The 21658-nt window shown below is 37.1% G+C and overlaps 1 protein-coding gene across 7 annotated transcripts in view; it reads right to left on the bottom strand.

Moving 5' to 3' along the window:
* TMEM117 (transmembrane protein 117) overlaps positions 1-21658 on the bottom strand; it is a 395739-nt gene that overhangs the window by 198952 nt on the left and 175129 nt on the right. For 4 of the 7 annotated variants that reach the window (XM_081058189.1, XM_081058191.1, XM_081058190.1 and 1 more), the window contains one exon: positions 20128-20198. The exons of the other annotated variants lie outside the window; for them this stretch is intronic. The gene's annotated coding sequence lies outside the window, so the exon portion shown is untranslated. The remainder of the gene's footprint in view (positions 1-20127; positions 20199-21658) is intronic. 7 annotated transcript variants of the gene reach the window in all.

Below are 21658 nucleotides of genomic sequence, written 5' to 3'. Positions count from 1 at the left end.
TAATTGGTAAAACTGTAAAGAAAAGCAAGAAAGGGAAGAGCATAAAAGTAAAATAGGAGTTAGTTTGGAGGGAGAGAGAGGTTTATTATTAGGAAAGATAGCCAGAGGGCTTCTGGGACACTAGTAACGTTCTTTTGTTTAACAGGAATGGTGATAACGTGGGTAACACGGCTGCTCACTTACACATATTTTATAATCACTCACTCTGCAATAATTAAGCTGTACAAATGTGTTCTATGGACTTTCATATAGGCAGGTTATTTCCACATTTTTAAAAATTACAAAAAACATGAAGTATCTATCTATTATTACAGAAAAGGCTTAAGAAAGGTAGCTATTGCTATCATCTTATAAGGGAAATGCTGGGATAACAAAAGAACAACATAGCTTTGGGGAAAAAATTATTTTTATGTTGGATGGGAGGGTGTCACAAAGGGAGGCGAAGGAATAACAGAAGATCCCTGAAGTGTGAGCAAGCCTGTGGGTATTGTAATAGTGCAATTAGTGAAATATCCTGGCTAGAACAAGAACAATAGAAAGGAATAATAAAAGATGAAGCTGAAATAAATGATGCAGTAAAGGACAAGAAGTGCCTACAGTGCAATCTGGCCCCTGTTTTAAAGCCTGCAGACAATTCACATTTGGAAGTTAGGTCGTCTCGGTTTCTTCCATAAGGCACTAACGATATTGTAAACATCCTTCTGCTTTCTAACTGACACTGCTTCCCAGTACCTCTTACAGGAAAAGTGATGGTATAGTCTTATCAAATGCAAGGGCTACCATTTTGACATACATTATGCCTGCTAAGGTTGTGATGGAATCAAATGCCATTTGAAAGACCCATAAACATTTATATCTGCTTCATTTATTTCAACGGGTAAAGCAGAAAGTCACCTGGAAACACTTGTTCCCTTGGTTCCATGAAGAATCACTTGGGTTATTTCCCAGTAGACCTCCTGGGTTAAGATACAAAAGTCACTGGGAAGGAGAACAGGAAAGAGTATAATAAACTTCTGTGACTCTAGCAAAGCTCTCCAAGACCCCTGACCTGCAGAGCTGGTCCCTGGAGAGGAAACGGGCCTATCTCCTCCTCAGAAGGGGAGGTACAGAGGCTATTGCCAGCATGGCTAAGGCCCAGTGGTGGTAAAGAATGATGAGACCACTCCAAACGAAAATCATGAGGAAAGTGGGTGACCAAGAGGCTAACTTGGGGGCACGGAGGGGAGAGTTGTTTTCAGCAACAGGTGTGACTGACAGGAGCTCCTCTGAACCCTGTCATTCTCATGTAAGGGACACCTCATGGCCTATAAGGGGCCTGGGCCAGGGAGGGCACCGGTGCTGAGTGGACAGGAATACATGTAACTACGCACGTGCAAGCTTTAATAGCAACACCATGTGGCAGTCAGACTCATGCAAGCTAGAAGAATAATCACATGGCACAGCTTTCCCTCTGGCTGGTATTTGAAAAAGATCCCAGTGACCCCACGTTAGACTACATAAGGCCCTAAATTTAAGGTTGATTAGCTGGGTAAAACTTCAAAAGGGAGATTGGCCTCCTTACTGATGAATGCAGGTAAGAGCTTCAGGTCATTAATTAAAAAGGTTAAGATAAATCAGCCCAATGTTGTACTGAGTTCGTGAAGCATTCAGGCTACCCACATCGGATGCCAGAGATTTCTGCACAATCAGCAAATGGGCTTTATATATACACCCCCACAAAAACTGAGAGCATAGGCCTTGGGTCGGAAATAAAGGTCTGTTAGCCTGATTCTTTTCAGGCACGTCAGGTACAAGAAGCATACCCAGCCGGGGAAGAATATCCACTTAAGACATCTCCCAGCTATCTGCAACTTGAAGGAGAGAGTCAGCTATTTATTTATTCTTTGATCAATAGTGATTGAATACCTCCTATACGCCTGGAACTGTGCTAGGTGCTGGGAATACAAAGATGAATAAGACATGGCCATTGCCATTTAGCAAATGAAAAAAGACATGGAAACAAATCAACAGAGCCCTTTGTGGAAAATGCTCTGTGAGGGGAGAGGCAGAGATGAGAGCCCCCAGTGCTTTTGCTGTGAAGGGGAGGGGGCAGGGAGAAGAGGAAGCTTCAGAGAGGAGGGACACAGAAGGGAAAATGTGTTGAAAGTAGAAGGAAACACATGTACAAAGGCAGAGGGCTGCAAGCAGCAAACACGTTAAAGGGAATACAAGGGCAGCTCAGGGCTGCTGCCAGCATGCCCAGGGAGACAAGAGGGAGGCCAGAAAACAGTGGCTGCAGTATGGATGGCTTTGCACAGACTTCACGAGGTTTGTTTTTGCAAGGACAGGCTGGCAGATTGGAATTTCTGGGGCAGGAGCTGATGTTTCAATCTTCAGGAAGAATTTTTTTCTCTGAGAAATATGTATTTGTTCTTCAGCCCTTTCAGCTGATCGGGTGAGGTCCACCCACCTTATTGAGAGTATGCTCCTTTAGTGAAAATCATCTGATTGTAGATGCTAACCCCATCTAGAGTCGACCTTTACAGAAACACCTAGATTAGTGTTTGACTAAATAACTGAGTACTATATAGCCTAGCCAAGTTGACACTACACCATCGTGGAAGCCATACTCCCACTTTACAATTAAACATATACTTGTTTTTACATCCAAAAAGACAATTCCCATCAACATCGGATTTAACAACATCAACAACATTTAACAATCCCTACAATTTTAATTTTAGAATTGAACACAGAATTCCTGTAACATTACCTCAACACAGACACACACACACACACACACACACACACACACACACACACACTCTGTAATAATACCTCATCAAATAGAGATGATGCTTCTAATCAATATTCTAATTGAGAAGTTAATACTGATTTAGCCTACCTTAATATTTTATAATTCAAACTGTGGGATTTCACAGTATTTCTGAAATTCTAATTCAATTTCCATGAATCCATCCCTGTACCTTCATCTGTGATGAGTTTTGTTTTGTTGTTTCAACACAAGACTCTGTAAGCTCTCTTTTTCTTCTGGCTCCTTTCTGAAGTTCTTATACTAGAATGATTTTTGCTGGCTGTCGAGTATCAGCTTCCTGCTCTTACATTAACAGTTGCATGTTAACAGATAAATTCCATTCGTGTCCAGCCTAAAAAACATTCCTTTGAAACCCAAAGGTACTCACTTTTAAATCTCTTGAATGCAGGGGTCATAGTTATATTGGGTATTTTTATGAAATTATCTTTTCTTTTTCATTAAAAATAGACTATCCCCTGAACAGACCATCTTTTGAATATACCATAACTAGCACATTGTGATAAGCAGTCATCAGCCTGTGAGAAATGGCAGAGAACGTTTAATAACATATGAAATCACTGTCAGACAGAGCCCTGAAGATCAGAACCCCTGAAGATCAGAAACCATTTCTGGAGTCCTGATAATTTCAGCGCATTATACAAACACAGGTAGAAATATCTAACACAGTACCTGATGCTGCCGGTGTTCAGTTAATATTGGTTAAATCTGAAGAGAAAGGAGGGAAGTCCTACCTTCCAGAGAAACCCCACCTTCTTAGTTTATATGGCGAATAAGAACTGGAAGTTGATATCAGACCAAACTGAGTTTTGTATATATTTATGCTCAACTTATTGATAAAAAAAACAGATACGTATTATAAATGTTAGGTTTGCTTATACCCCACCCCTTAGGTGAAGTGACTCGTTATTTGTGCCCCATTGGCTTACAAAGCAGGAAAAGAGGGTGGGGACACAGCTGGAACTCTTAACAATGGTTGCCATGTATGTATCCTAACAACCAGAAACCAGGCAGAGGCTTGAGCAATCAGTCTGAACTGGGATCACAAATCTAAGGATTAGCAGCTAACTGAGGCCTATTTAGAGCTGCTCAGCCAATTAAAAAAAATAAAGTAAAATCATCAAATCCATGGAGGTTATTTAATAGAAATGTGGGCACCAGGTACAAAATCAGACAAGGGCCATAGGCAGGCACAAGGGGAGTGGGTAGCAGCTCCTGAGCTGAAAACCAGGCCTTCTGGTTACACACATGGTTAGCTTTTTATCCAGCTCCTGGAGCTGGAACAAGGGCATGCTAGCAGTGCTTAAAATGGAAAGAAGAATAGGCCTAAGGAATGCCTACAGACATACATTGGTGTCTGAGCCTGCTAAACCTTATCTGATTTTTATAGTCAAGGTATAAGGGCAAGAAAAGGTATAATTGCAAGAAAAACCAGGTAGGTATACCACATCTTTTATTTAGCATTGTTCTGATAAAGTTTTCAGTGGCTTTTGTTTGTCTAACAATCCCCCCTCAAATCAGCAGCAGTCAAAATTGAGAGAAGACAGCTAACAGGAAAATTATAATTTCTGCTAATTTGAAGTATTTGTGGTCCATTTAATGGAACCATCTCTTTTCCCTTGTCCTTGTCTCTTCACTGTATGGTTTACCTGCTCTGGACACATACCTTCAGGGATCCAGGTGATGGCATAGCACTTGTTCCAGGCCTATCTCCTACCCTCTGCTCTGAGTTTTCTTCTTCAAGCCTTCAGTTACTGTTCTGTTAACTTTATACCTGAGATAAAGTCCTCTCTGGCCAGACTGCTACTTCCTGAAAGTCTCTGGATTTTCATTTCCAAGAACTCCTGCCCAGACTTCTCAGCTCCCTTCATCATTGCCAAAAGGTGAACAGGCCCTGCCCATTCTTCAGTCCCAATCCATGTTCTCCTTATTCTCAATCCTGTTTATACAGGTAGTAGATTCATCTGGGGACCTTTTAAGACATATCATTGCCTGGGCCCCTTCCAGGTGGTTCTGACTTAATTAAGCTGGTATGGGGCCCAGGCATTAGCATTTTTTAAGCCTCCTGATGATTCGAACACACAGCCAGACTTGGGAACCATAGCTCACAGCTGAAGCTTCTGCACACTGCCCCTGGTGGTCTGGAAGGCAATTTGGGGCAAGAGTTGCCACACTGAGCTGCAGAGGGGCTCAGGAGTCACTACAAAGAACCATTGAAAAACATATATGCTCTAAGAAGAAGAATATACACTAAGAATCATAAGCACTCTAAGAATTATAAGCACCAAAATGACACAATTAAGTACATTTAGATAGATCAAGAATGATTTGAGCTAGGGTTCATGAAAAGGAAACATTTACGGTCTCCTGACTTCCACCAAAGGGCCCTTATTTATTCATCAGATTGAGTATTCACCGGATGAATAGAAAATTCCTTTAAGAGAAGCCATGAACGTCCTACTGTCAGGAGGCATCTAAAGTGTCCTCACTCTGAGTGCTCAACTTTTAACTACCTGATTCCCTATGCAAGCTCATGAAAAAATGATGGAAATATCAAAGAACAATCTGCTTCAGAATCATAGATTTAAAAGAACACAGCACAGGAAGATATCATTATATCTGTGGTGATTAACAACACGAGAATTTATTTGAATTAGACCCCTTCTGGTTGCAACAAGCTGCAGCCATAAGGTAATATTCCTGACATACACCGCGCGCAAAGTGGAGCATAGTAAGTCAACATAACCCCACCTAACCTGCTCTGATTCACACTGGAGTCAGTGTCTCCCCAGAAATTAACAGTGGAACATAAATTATGAGTAAAGATAAGCAGTATAATATTACTTTAGGTTATTTAGGAATTTGGAGATAGTCTCTTTGCTAATGGCTACAATTATATCCCCAAATGATGCCTGAGAACAGGGAAAATATAATGCAAGAATTGTGTTTCAAAACCATGGATGGAGATAAAACTACTTATGATAAAAAACAAAATAACAGTATTTGCCCAACAGGTATTACACAAATAAATTGTGATAAGTTTAAAAAGTGAAAAAAATACTGATACTTGGAAAATAGAGGCTGAAGAAAAATGCAAAGTAAATAAATTTTAATAAAGTCAGATATCGTGTAATACTTAAAGAGGTAAAGAAAGAAAAACAAAACTTTTTATTTCCTGTCACCAATTCTTACTAAATTTATGGATCAGCAAAATGACATGGCATACAATCTATCAACTCTTCTCTGTCTCGTACACAGTGATCTCCAGCCATTCTGACGCCCCCTTGCTTTTCTGTGTCTCTGAGATTTTGCACATTGCCTAGGATACCTTCCTGTATTCTTTTTCAGAGTCAACCCTCGCCTATCTTTTGAAATAAAGCTCCAATATCACTTCATCTTCCTTCTTCTCCTCTACTCCCTTCTAAAGCTGAGTTGTTGTTTTTTCTGTTTTTGAAATCATAGTATTTGCCTCCTGGTTAATCTAGGCACTTAATAAGCTTTTGTTGGTTAATTAAATTATTGGCATTCTCTGCAAAAGAAATTTGGATCATTATTCAATGAGAAAGGCACTGGCCTCATTATAAAATTTTATTTTATTGTTTTCCATGAACATAGGTTCCCTATATTGTGTGGCTTTCCTTCTTCTAAAAAGTGTTTTATTAATCATAAGGTTTAAAACAAGTTCACTATTAAAATAAGAAAAGTATTAAAAATTGGAGAAAAATGTCATCTGGCATCCCATCACTCCGAACAATTGCTACAATTTCCTCCCAATATATTTTCTATATATATTTTCTAAATAAAGAAATCAAGATGTATGTAAGGATAAAATGTGGCACAAGATTAGAGAGATTATAACTAGATAGAGAGGTCATGATTTACAAAGACAAATTATAAAATAATCTACAAATAAGGCAACTGATAATTCATATAACCCCAATAAACATATAACACAAAGATATAGTAAGGAATTCTACTGATAAGATCTCTGGACTCCTATATTTCTGCTTCAGCAACTGAGTGGGTAGTGGCGCCATTCACCAAATTAGAAAATACAGGAAGAAGAGCAGATTTGAAAAGATATATTCAGTTTTGAAAAAGTTGAGATTTACATGCCTGTGGAATACCAAAGATATGCCCAGTAAGTAGCTGAATATAGAGGTCGGTACTGGGATAGAGAAAAAGATGCAAAAACACTCAGGTTAGAGATGGAGTTTGTAGTTTGCAGTTGTAAATGGGTAAAACTCCACAAAGAGAAGAAAATGGAATTCAGGTGAGTATCCCAAGAATGCAAACCTCAAAGGAACTGGAAGAGGAAGAAGAATCCACACTTTTAAAGAGAGGGCTGCTCCAGAGACAGGAGAAAAAATTAGGTGAGTATCATAATGCAATATAATACGAAATTCAAGAAAATGGGATATAAGAAAGTAAAGAAAAAGGAAACAATCAACAGTATGAAATGCTTAAATGAAATTAAAAATTAAGAACCGAAGTATCGTTTAAATCATTGTTGACCTCAGCAAGAACATTTGGGTGGCTAAGTAGAGGCAAATATTAGACTCCATGCATTTGGTTATATATAGAAATAAAGGAAATGGAGACAATTTCTGGTATTTTAATACCAGAAAATTGGCTGCAAAGGGACAGAAAGACACACCAAGAATTAGGCAATGTAGACTTAAGAAATGAGAAAGACATAATTGTGTTTCTAATAGAGAGAACTGAACCAGAATGCACTTTATCTTGTATCATGGATATTTTTGTACATGAGTTGCTCTTTCTATTTAAGTTGCTAGACAGCAGAGACACTAACTCAGGTATACTAGTTGCTCAATAAATCTTATTTAATCAATGAGTAAGTCAATTAACCAGAAAAAAATACGAAAGATATAAAGAATACAATAAATGCAGCCAAACTTGAAAATTATGGGAACAGCCTGATGTCACAGAGTAAAATTAAAGTGGGAACATGTACATATGGATTTCAGTTCATATAACAGAAATAACAAGTTGCATAACTTTAATTAAATTTTTTGAATAATATTTGGAATTTAGATTCTTTATCTGTAAATAAGAAAGTCAGAGTCAATCAGGAATGACAAGGGCTTTCATTCATTCCCCAACTCTGATGGATAGCTACCTGAAACAATGTGTTTAGAGAATTCTGAGGTGCTGTCTTTCCTCAAGAGAACAGAGAATTTTTACGGACCAGCAATGTCTTCCATGTGTTCAGAAGGAGTGGGTGATACATATGCTACATATTTGCCAACCCTGAAATAGTTCATGCATACTGCTCTTAAAGAAAATATACGATTTATAGTCTTTTTCTGAAAATTCATTCAGAATATAGTTTTTTAAAAAGAAAAGTCTATAGTAAATTGGACTAAGAGTAGAGAAATGTTTTATCTATAGACTGTTTTGGATTCATTTTTATAACAGCCAAACGAGTGTGTCTAGAATATAAAATCCAAATGTCAGGAATATGGGAGTAATAGTATTTTTATAGGAAATCGAGGTGTTTGTTTTATTACTTAAATACACAGAAGAATAATGTGTTCGTTCCCCACCCCTACCTCTGATACTTATAATATTAATACTTAAGCAGTGACTTTTCAGCATCCATAATGCTCAGTGGACATTCTTTTATTAATCTCAAAAACTGCTGTGATGGACATGAGTGGTAAATATGATTAGCCTCACTGATCAGACGGGGAAAACAAAGCACAGAGAGAATAAACTGCTTTTTAGAGGTTACTGAGCAAACCTAAATTGGATGTGGGAATGGTTTCTTAGGTTGAGCAGATGCAAGGCCTGTGATTTAGGTATTTGCTCAACTATTCCAGAGCTGTTCAAATGAGGTTTCTTTGGGGTCTGGGTTCAGTTCCCCTGAGTTTTAGCATTCATCCAACACTACGCTAAAATATTGTTCTAAATGCAAGTGAGTGAGCAGCTTAATTTTCATTTTTATCTCTCTATAAAGAAGTATAAATTCCACAGCCACTCACTTATAAGCACCTAGTAATACTTCATTCCTGCCCACCATTATGCAAAGACATAAGAAGGACATAGAGAAGTGAAAGTTACCGTTTTTCTTTAAAATAGAAATTTAATAAAGTAATATGTTTTTCTTGACACAAGTGATTCAAGGAACAAGAAGGAGGTAAAATCAACTATCCCTTTTAAATTCTATTTGGTGGGTGCATGGATCATACATAGTTCAACATATCTATGAAAGAAGGTTTAGTCTATTTTAAACTGTTGAGAAGATTTTACTTATTTTACTATAAAGTATCAGAATGAAAAAATAAACAACGTTATAGACTCAAATAAGCAAATACTAAAAAGACTTATGTGGCCCCTAGAAGCCAGGTCAGACACCAATGGCTTTTTCGTTGTTGTTAAATTGGTTCAGTATAGGATATGAGCAACTTTTGGAAGGCCTATCCTATAATGACTGCATACTACTTTTCCAAGATATGAAAAAAAAATGTTTCATCGATGTAATTCTGACCATCGTCCACAAATAAAACATGACTATTTTTATAAAAATTAATTTTAATTTTAGGATTAATGTTTCTTAAAAGGGATTATTTTAATTGAGCAAATGTCCAAAGAGTTTTTGAATTTCTTGTATTTTTTGAATTAATAATTTTAAAAATATTTCTTGGAATTCTTTTATTGTTTGAAGTCTTTGTAGCTGTTAGCAGCCTGAACTCTGGAGTCACACAAACAGGGTTCAAATTTTCACCCTACAGCTTACCAGCCCTAGGGAATAGAGGAAAGTTTACTTAAGTTTTCATGCCTATCCATAATAAATACTCAATAAATATCTGTTGTTGTTGTTGTTGTTGTTGTTGTTGTTGTTTTATTATACCATCAACTTCACTGACAGATAGCCAAGTACTCATTCAATCTGAATGCCATCTGTAGGAAGATCGCTTAGATTATGAATGCAGTGTTAGTAAAATCAGATAAAAAGAGAAAAGGACACTTGAAACTTATATAATGTTATTAACCAAAGTTACCCTATAAATTTAGTTTTTTGAAAAAAGAGAAAAGGGATTTAAGAATAACAAATAAAATACCACACAACCTCTGTTTTACATAGGAAAATCTACATTTCCATGAAAGGGACTAAGCAATCTTAAAAATAGATAGTAAATCTTCCATGTACACTATAATTGAACTCTTTTATTCCACATGCAAAATACTCAATATCTGCTCCTTGTCAATTATTAATTTGGTGTCAATTATTAATTTGGATTATGTAACCTATAGATGAAATTTTCCATACTTCAAATGTATTTCCTAGATACATAATTGTTATTCAAAATAGCAAAATATACAATTGTCATTCAAAGCCACAGACCAATTAGAACGGCTAAGTTATAAGAGAAAGAAAATTGGAGTTCAATTTCAAAAAATCTTGGGCTGTGTCACTTATAGTCATGTTTGACCTCACGTAAGTTATTCACCCTCTTGGAAAACTGCGTCTGCTTTCATCCATTTAAAAATGGAGATATTGGTACCAATCACAGGGTTTTCGTGTGGCTTAAATGAATTAATAAATAAGGTAATTTAGTAACAAGAAAAGATAATGAAAAAATAATAAAGGAATAAAAGGAGAGAGGGAGGGAACTTAAGCAATAATTTCAGTGACTTTATTTTGCTATTAGAGGTGATATACTAACTAATAATTCTACTTTATAGCAGCATTATTTACACTCAGTTCCAAATAAGTTTTGCAGGGCAGCTTCCATTTAGCAGCACCTGTTGAAATAGCAGTAAGGAGTGGTCATTTATAAACTAGCAACTCCATATCTTACGTATAGTGACCACTACTCCTTTCTCTTGTATCATTTCCCTCTCTTGCGCCCTTCAGGAGAAATGTCAATTTCACTATTCTTACTAGAGTTTATATTGTAAAGTTAATTCTGGGGTTTGTTGGGTCACAATGAACTTGTGAGAATGGACCCTAGCTCATTCTCTTCAACTATGACATAAAAGTTAGTGAAGGAAAACAAACAAACAAACAAACAAAAAACAGAAACAGAATTAAATTACTTGGTATCTTCTAAAGTGCTTAAGGGGAAAATCTAGTAAACACCAAATAAAAAAGGATGAGATATTATACCTACTCAGGAGAAGAGAAAAATAGTTGCGTTGATTCAGCTATATGACTTTCTCACAAACAATACGCGCTTTAACGTCTGTCACTTCAAGTGCTATGTGGATTCCAGTAGCAGGGACTGGAATCCATTAGCATGCCAAATGATAGGATGCAGGGGTAGGTCGCATCCAGGAAGAGCCAATCTCAGAAAAATATAAGATGAAATCTGCCCAGAAGTCTGAAAATTATAAAGGAATGAGAAGAATATGATACAGGGGGAATATGAGGCAATGTTAATGAGAGAAAAACAAAAGAAAGGGGAAAGTGCATATGCAAGTAGTGTAGTACGTTAAAAAAGTAAGTAAAGCAAGTACATAAGTAAAAAAATACTACAGCAAACAACTAAAATCTACTAAACTCATTGGTTAGAAACAGAACCTGCAAAGACCCCGCTCAAAGGTGAGCAGGGCATTCTGTGGGTGTCCTAGCCCCTCAGAGCGTGCTACTTACTGATTAATGCCACTTCCCTTGGACTTCTAATATCAGGTAATGAAGAAATTTAACAGTTCCCTGTAAAATGCATCCACAAGTTATAGAAAAAAAAATTCTCAAAAGGAAGAGATGTGGAGTTGGCCTAAGAAAAGTGTATTGCAGGAGGAAGAGCTCAGAAAATAATATTGTTAAAGTAAGTGATCATAAATACTTTTCTGTCCTGAACTCATTACAGAAATGAAAACTTTCCTCTACTCCAAAAATATTTGGATTATGCCAGCCAAAAGATACAATGAATGCAAGATTTAAAAAAGTAGAATAGCAGTGGTTGAACCATTTCTGAAAATCTTTTGCTTGTACTGCATATCGGGGCTAGGAAGATGGGGCAAAAGTATTGAGGAATAGGGGTGGGGGAGAAAGTGAAGAGAACAAAGAGAAAGAAAAACAGAGGGAGAAACAGAAATAGACAAAAAGACAGAAAGCTAGAGAGAGAGATTCAGAGAAATGGATAAAGGCAAAAAGAGACAGAGAAAGACAGACTGATTTACTGAGGAAAAAAGGACCGCAAAAATCACCCAATTCACTTCTCTGCATCCAGGCCGCTTCATACTTAAATTGGCTAACACAGGAAAATATAAATTCTTAGATCTATATTTAGATAAATAAATTTGGGAGTTTCATGAATAAATGATTCTAGATAGCCAATCCCTTATCTGGGAAGTGTTTCTTAGGGCAAATATAAATCCTACATGCCTTGCTGTGTTTCTTCTCAGTATTAATGGATGATGGTTTCAGTCTATCCTCTAGGAAATAATTTTTCTTTCTTATATTTTCCCTCAGGCTTTTTCCTCTCTTGGCTGAATAATTGTTTCTTTACCTGTTTTTCTCGGTTCTAATTTTCTAAACTTTTAATTATCTTTATTGGTTTCCTGAGCTTCCTCTGCAAATCCCCTTGGAGCCCACCTCAGAGTTACCTAATAACAAGAACCACAATGAATGTGTATAGGTAGGTTATCTTACGGTGCTTGTAGGAAATTCAGCCGTTCCAGAGGCCTTATTTCCTTCCACCGTCACAATCTCACCTTAATACAGACATTGCAGTTTCCTTTGTTGTATCGATGGGGATAAGGCACAAAGAGATTAAACACCTTGGAAATTCTAGACACAGCAGGAGGACAGATAAGTGGGCAGGAACACAGGTTCAGCGGCAGCCAGTCCCTATGTGGTGTAGAGAGGAGAGTAGAAGGATGAGAGGCAGGAACAGAAAGTGGAAGCCAGGCTCTGAGGGGGCTTGTGTGCCATGGCGAGGATTCGTAATCATTCCATTGGGTAATCAATATTTTCAGCAATCAAGGACAGGACCAGTCTTGTTTTAATGAGTGACTACACTGGCCACAGTCTGTAGTGTGATCTGGAACTGGCAGGAAAGGCTTATGCCCAATAATAAGTAAAAATATTTGGAGTCTGTTGAAATGGACCAGGTGAGAGATGATGAGTCCCAAACTAAGACAAAAGCTATAGAAATGGAGGGTTTGGATCTCCCATTCAGGGACCATTAAAGAACAGAGGAAGGAGAGCCCAGGAAAGAGATCGAAAGGAATAGGTCTCAAAGAAGTAGGAAGGGAGGATGTCAAGAGTGGCAGACGTGGCAAACAGCACCAGACGCTCCAGATAGACAAGCAGCAGCACGGAGGCTGCAAAGAAGCTGCAGAACTGGTGCTCAGTGGGTCATCACGACCGACTCTGATAGGGCTGCTTTTACTAGGCAATGAGAGCAGGAGACAAACTGCCGTGAGTTAAGACATAAATCCTCAAAGATACAGACTCTTCCATCTAGGAGTTTTATGGTGATGGTGAAGAACGAGATAAATTTGAGGCAAACTAAAGAGGCAGATGAGTTTTGCTTTGGGCAACGTTATAGACAGAAGAGAACAAGCGGAATATGAACAAAGAATCATCAAGCATTACGTTCTCATGCATGAAAACATATCATTACTTGGCAATGAGGGAGCCTTAGCTAAAAATAGAATGAATCTGGCATTAATATTCCCATGATACGAAATACATAAGCATTAATATAAGTGTAGAATCTAAGAGAAAATTAGGATGTTTAAATGGGATTTATTGGTCTCTTCCTGCTCCCGTATGCTAATATATATATATATATATATATATATATATATATATATATATTCTCCAAACTCTCTATTAGCACTGCTCATACATGACCAGCACTATAAATGGAAAGTGTAAATCCCAATTCTAACATTATCAGTCACTGTGTATTATTCTCCCACATATTAGTGGGTAATACACTGCTAGTGCTTCCCATCTGGCATGTTTATAGGGCACAAAATAACCCATATATTTAGTTTTTAGCCTTAGCATTATTTTTACTACACCACATACCACTCTTATAAAAGTACCTAGCACTATGTCTGGAGCATTATAGAGGATAAATAAATTGAACCTGATATGCCAGATTCCTTTGCTCTAAAAAAACCACTTAAATTATTACAATAGTTTTTACACACTTCATGAAAGCTTTTTCAGTCTGAGTTTGATGTTCCTCTGCAATCTGTAACTAGACTTCCCATTAACACAGTATCAGGTCACCATTCATAATGCGTGCATTGCCATATGGCTTGCTCTGCTTCTGGTTTGCTGTGGTTTCTATGCCCATTTTAGCCTTTATATTAATACCACTTTGTCTTGATGGACTTTTTAAAAGTACCCTTCCATATATGATGGCAAAATAATATTGTGTTTCTTATTCTCCTCTTCACCACCATAACATGTTACACTGGAATCCTAACCTCTAGATTTTGAAATTGTGTTTTATGAAGTTCTAAGCCAGGACTCCACCTAACTCACCTGCCCATCCAGGCTTTAACTAGAGTATCTCAAATTTGATCAGGCTTATCATATTTTATCTGGAAAAAGGGTTGTACTGCTAGTTTGAAAACCAAACAAGACGAACACACTGTTTTAAAGTTTTAGATATCCCATTGTGCCATTGTTTTTTACAAACCTAGCAATGGCAAAATAATTACACAACCACATACCCAAGTATTTAGAGCATCCTAAGGGAAAGTGTGCACTATAAGATTTTCCCATTTTGACTCTGGATGAAAACAGTGCTAATACTAATCTGTGAAATCAAGTCCACTGTGAAGTATTATACCATTTGGGGCAAGAAAAACAAAATATCACTGAGATCTGCATACAACAATGGTAAAAATAGATTATTTGTCATCAGGCAGAAATCTGTTTAAGTATTTCTGTGCTGAAGGGTTTTAAAAAAATAAGAAAAGAAAAATGCTGATACCAAGAAAAGACAGATTTTGTGAAAAGATAATTAGTTGCTGTTCTACTTAAGATCTCTTTAGAAAACTGGAAGTAACTTTGGGTTGACTTTTTTTTTAAAGATAGCCTGAGGTTGGTTTTGCAGTAACCAAGTAATAACAGCAGACTTCCAAGCAGATGGACTAGACCCATATGTCAAAAGCAAATTAACACATCAAGAGGCTGCTCCCTTCCCTGAACAGTAGAAAGACATCCCATAAGATGATGGGCTGGCCCGTGGCCAGCCATACCTGTGGCGGCAGGAGATGTCAGGGATAACATGAGATCAAGGAATGACATAAGGGAACCAGTATGAGCACACAAGAAAAAAAGAACTTATCTATTCTATCACTGCTTTAAAAGGAATGTCTCTCGGATGATATCTATCAATATCATTTGGAAGAACTGAATAAAACCTACTCCTTTCAGAAATTTTAAGACAGGGTAAGAACAGCTAACAGAGATACTGGGTGTTACCACCTAGTCCATTTGGCCGTTTCTCAAGAAACTCAGAGAGTAATGATGGGCTAGGATCTGGTCCCAGCCTTCAAGAATCAAACACCTGATTTTGGCAGCATGCTGGGGAGGGATCCATCCCTTATGAGTGGACTCACCGTAGACTGACGCAAAACACTGAACACTAATGGCCATATTTAAAAAGATAAATACAAGTAGTATAATAACCAAAGTCCTCGTGTTTGTTTGCCTAGAATATTCTGTCCCAATAGGCAGACACATGTGGGGATCCTAATTATGATTAGAAACTTACATGGTTAACATGGACTCAGAAAAAGGGACATCACTTAGATGATTCAATTCTTTAACAATAACACATAGAAATGCCTACTGCCTCTATCTTCACAAAAGAGGTGCTCTGGGCAAAACACAAAAATGGTACCACTGACTCTCTCCTGGACAATAGGTGGCCATAACATGCCAACACTGAACTCTATAATTGTAAGTCCTCTGAGGGGTCAAGGTCCTCATCTTCTTGATCATTACTATATCTTGTGTCTGGCACCTGGTATGCATTCAATATACATTTGTTGGCTGAAGGAACTTAACCCACCTTTTTCTTTCTATGTTTGCAAGGCTGACTAATGTATATTTGATTTTCAAATATATTAATAATCAGGTTACTATAGAACCACTTTATACTAAAGCTGACTCTACCTGTCTCTGCACTATATATTAAACCTGAACTCTCTGGAGGAACATCTTACATTCCTTATTTCAAAATTTATTATGGATGCATATCAGAACTGCCACTAAGCTCCAGCAACACTCATTTTGACCTATTCTAGGTTATTTTATTTCTAGTTGGTGTAATTCCAATTTGGCAACTGGTGAAGATATGGAAGCCATCTTTGAGTCAGGGAAATTAATACCTAACTAAATATAAGTGACAACTGTTAATCAAACATTTTCATCCTCTTTCCTCTCCATCTCTAATGCTTTTTCTCCTCAACTTTCTTTTGAATATAAAGGCTCACTGTCATTTATACTTTCCGCTCTTGTACTGACACACTCATGATCCAACCTCCAATTTATTCTACTTATGAGAAATAATTTCTATTTCTCCACTCACATTATTACGTATTTCCACATATCCCATCACATTTCTATCTGCAAACAAACTCCTACGCCCTCATTCAAAACCATCTTCAACATGAACTTTACGCAAAATGACTCCTCAGTCCTAGTTACTGAATGAGTTTGCTCTTTTTTTCTCAATGCTTTTGCCAAGGAATTGTCTGTTTTGGAGATTCCACACACAAAAAGCCAAAAAAGAAAAAAAGAAAGGAAGAAATGTTAATGCTTCAGTATCACATTCTAGATAAAATGCTTATATGTATTTATACAGTATGTGTTGTATGTGAAAATTGTATGTATATAGCACAGTTTAAAATAGTCTTTTAAACTCCTTATCACATTACAAAAGCAGAAAGAGAAAGTTGTAGTGATTCTCTTTAATGCCCAAGCAATACATTATTTTGTAGGACCCAAGCTCCAAACACACACACACACACAATTGATCGGCATGGTAATATCCTAACTATAGTCATGCACCTCATAACAATGTTTTGGTCAATGATGGACCACACATAAGACAGTGTCCCTTAAGATTACAATGGAGCTGAAAAATTCCTATCACCTAGTGACATTACAGTCATCATATCATTGTAACACAACACATCACTCGTGTTTGTGGGGATGCTGGTGTAAACAAACCTACTGCCTTGCCAGTCATTTAAAAGTATAGCCCATACAATTATGTACAGTACATAATACTTGATAACAAATGACTATTACTGACAACGTTGAATTTATTGCCAGCTATGGGTGATTTAAATGATTCAAGAATTATTATTCATTATGTAATGCGAAAGGGAGTGGTGAGTCTGCGAGTGCTGATGTGAAAGCAGCTGAAGAATTTTTGGAAACTCTAGATAAGCTGATGGTGAAGGAAAATTACTTGCCAGAACAAGTATTCAATATAGATGAAACCTTTGTGTTCTGGGAATGAAAGCCTGAAAGGACTTTCATCCATAAAGAGGCCAAGTCAATGCCAGGTTTCAAGGCTTTGGGGGTTTCTTGCTTGGGGACAATGTTGCAGGCTACAAATTGAAATCCTTTGTGCTCTGGCACAGTGAGAATCCCAGGGCTTTCTGGGATTCTCAAGGGCACACTGCCAATGTACTACAAGAGCAATAAGAAGTCATAGATGATGGTAAAGGGGGTCAAATAGGGTGATGGAAAGAGAACTGACTGTGGGTGGTGAACACACAATGTGATATATAGATGATGTATTACAGAATTGTATATCTGAAACCTATGTAATTTTACTGACCGTTGTCACCCCAATAAATTTAATTTAAAAAAAAACAAATCAGAGATGACCCAGCTCCTCTTCCAAGATGTGCTCCTGAATTTCCATGCCAGTGAAATGAAGAAGTACTCTTTGGAGAATAACATACGTTTCAAGATTTTGTTTATTATAGCTAATGTTCCTGGAATCCACCTTCTCTTGGTGATCTTCATCCTAACATCACCATGGAATTTCTCCCTCCAAGTACTACCGCTTTGATCCAACCAATAGATCAAGAAGCTATAGCCACTTTTAAGGCCTACTACCTGCAGAGGACCTTTGCCCAGGCTATCAATGCAACTGAGGAAAACACTGACAAGACAGTGATGCAATTCTGGAAGGATTACAGCTAGAACCTTGCTTGGACTTGGGGTGATGTCACCAAGGAGTACATGAATGGCATCTGGAAAAAGACACTCCAGAGGTTCATCCATGACTTCAAAGGATTTGAAGGTTGATGAGGAGGTTGAAAAAATCAACAGGGCTGTGTTGAGATGACAAACAATTTGAACCTGGTGTGCGTGAGGAGGTCATTGAGGAGCTCCTAGATGTGGTGTCTGAGGAACTGACTAATGAGGAGTTGTTGGAACTGGAACAGGAATGCATAGCTGAAGAAAAGGCAACTGCAGGAGAAAAAAAAAAAATCCCTAAGAAAATGCATGGTGACAGGTTTAGCAAAAACTTTCGCAGGCTTCAACAAGCTCCTTAAAATTGTTGAAAACATGGACGCCAACACAAAAAGTTTTCATTAATGGAGAGGAATTCTCAGGGTGCATTTTCTACTTACAAGCAAATCTATGATGAAAAACAAACAAACAAACAAAAAACCAAGCAAACCACCATGGCTATAGTTCTGAAAAGAATGACACTTCCTCAAGAAAAGCCTCAGGCAGGTCCTTCAGGAGGAATTACAGAAGAAGACATTCTTAGCATAGGAGATGAGAACATATTGCTTCTGAAGACCTTCCCATGGGACAAGATGTGGCAGTGGAAGAAAGCGATACTGATAATCCTAATGCTGTGTTGTGTCTTAATTTTTAACAAAAAAACTTAAAAAGTAAAAAATAACAATAATTTTAAATAGACAAGAGCTTATAGAATAACGACATAAAGAAAATATATTTGTAGAGCTATACAATGTGTTTGTGTTTTGAGTTAAGTGTCATTACAAGAGTCAAAAAAATTTCAAAATTATAAAGTTTATAAAGTTAAAAGGTTACAGTAAGCTAAGGTTAACTTATTATTAAGAAAGATAAATATTTTTTATAAATGTAGCGTAGCCTAAGTGTACAGTGTTTATAAAGTCTGCAGTAATGTACAGCCATGTCGCAGGCCTTCATACTCATTCCCCACTCACTCACTGACTCACCCAGTGCAACTTCCAGTTCTGCCAGCTCCATTCATGGTAAGTACCCTATCCTGGTGTGCCATTTTTTTAAATCTCGTATACTGTATTTTACTGCACCTTTTCTGTTTTAGACATATTTAAATACATAAATACTTACCATTGTGATGCAATTACCTACAGTATTCAGTAAAGTAGCATGCTGTACAGACCTATAGTTTAGGAGCAGTAGGCTGTACCACAGAGCCTAGGTGAGTAGTGGGCTGTACCATCTAGGTTTGTGTATGTAAGCACACTCTATGATGTTAGCACAACAATGAAATTGCCAAACGACATATTTCTCAGAATGTATTCCTGTCATTAAGGGATGCATGACTATAATTAATTAACTAGCCTTGGTAAGATCATACAGCTGATGTAAAATTATGATGCTATGTAGACATGAAACAATGTCACATATTTTCAGACAATAAATATTAGCTGTTTATAAATTAGGTAAAATGTCTAACAGAGTCTCTGACACAGTAGGAACTTTGGAAATTTTAATTCCCTTTCCCCCTTTTCTCTTTAGTTGGGTACCCCCTATATACATACACTTACACACACACATGCATGTTATTCTCCTATTTCATTCTATTCATAAATCGACAATGAGTGAATTTTGAGAAAGATTGACATGCATGCCCTCAGGATAGACTATCTTAGTAACAATAAAAATTTTAATGTATCTTCATAACAGGAATGGGAAAATTAAATCTTGGACATGAAAGAAAAAAATTAAAATGGATGTTCCTATCAATAGATTTATGCTCTTTTATCAAACATCTGGACTTGCTCCTTGTGCAGGAGATGTCAAAGATAAGTTTTAATACTTTTCACTAATGCATTTCTCTCATCACTCCTTCTGGGGCTTTCTACATAATCAGCAAGCCAGCCGAAATAAAAATTTAGGGACCATTACCATTAATAAATGCAGGCTTCTAGGTAAAGTGTCAAAACATTTCCAGAGGGCCAGGTTTTAACCTCCAATTCATTCCATTCACTTTTGTCCAATTACAAAATGCATGCCATTCTAACCAAGGCACTCATTTTTAAAGTTTGACATTGACACGCACCACACAGAGTGCAAAACTGGGCAGAGGTCCATGACTTACTATGATTTATATTCTGTCATTGAAGCTAATGCGTAGGGAATGGCTCAAAATCTTCTTCCCTTTCTCCAGCCCTTTAAATGGAATCAAGCATAGGACAATATTAATTTTTAAGTTAACTTACTCTAATTGAATGGCAATGCTTTATTATAGTCATGTATCAAACAAGGACCACAATACATCATAAGTGACATAGCTAAAGTAGATACTTTTGTGCTTTGCTTTTTATTCTCCTTGATTTTTTTTACCAACAAGCTCTTTACATATCACCATTAGTATATTAATATACTCTGTTAGTAAATTAACATTACTAAATCATCCCCATACTAGTGACAGCATCCCTAAATCATGCACAACGATATGCAAACTAGTTCATACTTATTCAAACAGAAGTATTTTTATATCATAGAAACCCACAGCTAAAGGAATCTTAAGCAGCCATCCAGACTACATGCCTTCTTTCAAGAAGAATCAATGTTCTTACATGTTCCACCTCTCTGTCCCTCAGGTGGTTCTGCTATCTATTAGCAACATCCAAGATAAAGTAATGGGTTAGTGATATTTTTTTTATTATTGTGGTAAAAAATTACACATGAGATCTACCCTCTTAGCTATTTTTTTCAGTGTACAGTACAGCATCATGAACTATAAACACAATGTTGTACAGCAGATCTCTAGAGCTTTGTCATGTCACATAACTGAAACTTAGTACCCACTGAACAGCAACTTCCATTTTCCCCTACCCCAGCCTCTGGCAATTACCATTCTGCTCTTTGCTTCTATGGGCTCGACTACTTTTATATAGCTCATATAAGTAAAATGATGCAGTGTCTGTCCTTCTGTGACTGGCTTAGTCCACTTAGCATGATGCCCTCAGGGTCCATCCATGTTACCACATATAACAGGTTTTCCCTTTTTTGAGACTGAATAGTCCATTTTGCATAGAACACAGTTCATTATTCATTTATCCCTCATTGGACATTTAAATTACTTCCACATCTTGGCTATTGTGAATAATGCTACAATAAACATAAGAGTGTACATATCTCTTTAAGATCCTGATTTTAATTCTTTTGGATAAATACCCAAAAGTGGGATTGCTGGAATTTATATTTTTAATTTTTTGAGAAACCTCCATACCATTTTCCATAGTGGTTGCACCATTCTACATTCCCACTAACAGCGTACAGAAGTTTCAATATTTTCACAATCTCACCAACACTTGTTATTTTTTGATAACTGTCATCCTACTGATATGAGGTAATATCTCACTGTGGTTTCACAGTATGGTATTGGCATATAGACAGATATATAGACAAATGGAACAGAATAGAAAAATAAATCCATGCATACAAGGGCAACTGATCTTCAACAAGAGCACCAAAAATATACACTGGGGAAAGGACAGTCTCTTCAACAAATGGTGTTGGGAAAACTGGATATTCACATGCAGAGAGAGATAGAGAGAGAGAGAGAGAGAGAGAGAGAGAGAGAGAGAGAAAGATTGGACAATTATCTTACATTATACACAAAA

The sequence above is a fragment of the Rhinolophus hipposideros genome (assembly GCF_964194185.1).
Source record: "Rhinolophus hipposideros genome assembly, chromosome: 9".
Lineage (NCBI taxonomy): Eukaryota > Metazoa > Chordata > Mammalia > Chiroptera > Rhinolophidae > Rhinolophus > Rhinolophus hipposideros.
This window is presented reverse-complemented; position numbering and strand designations above follow the sequence as displayed.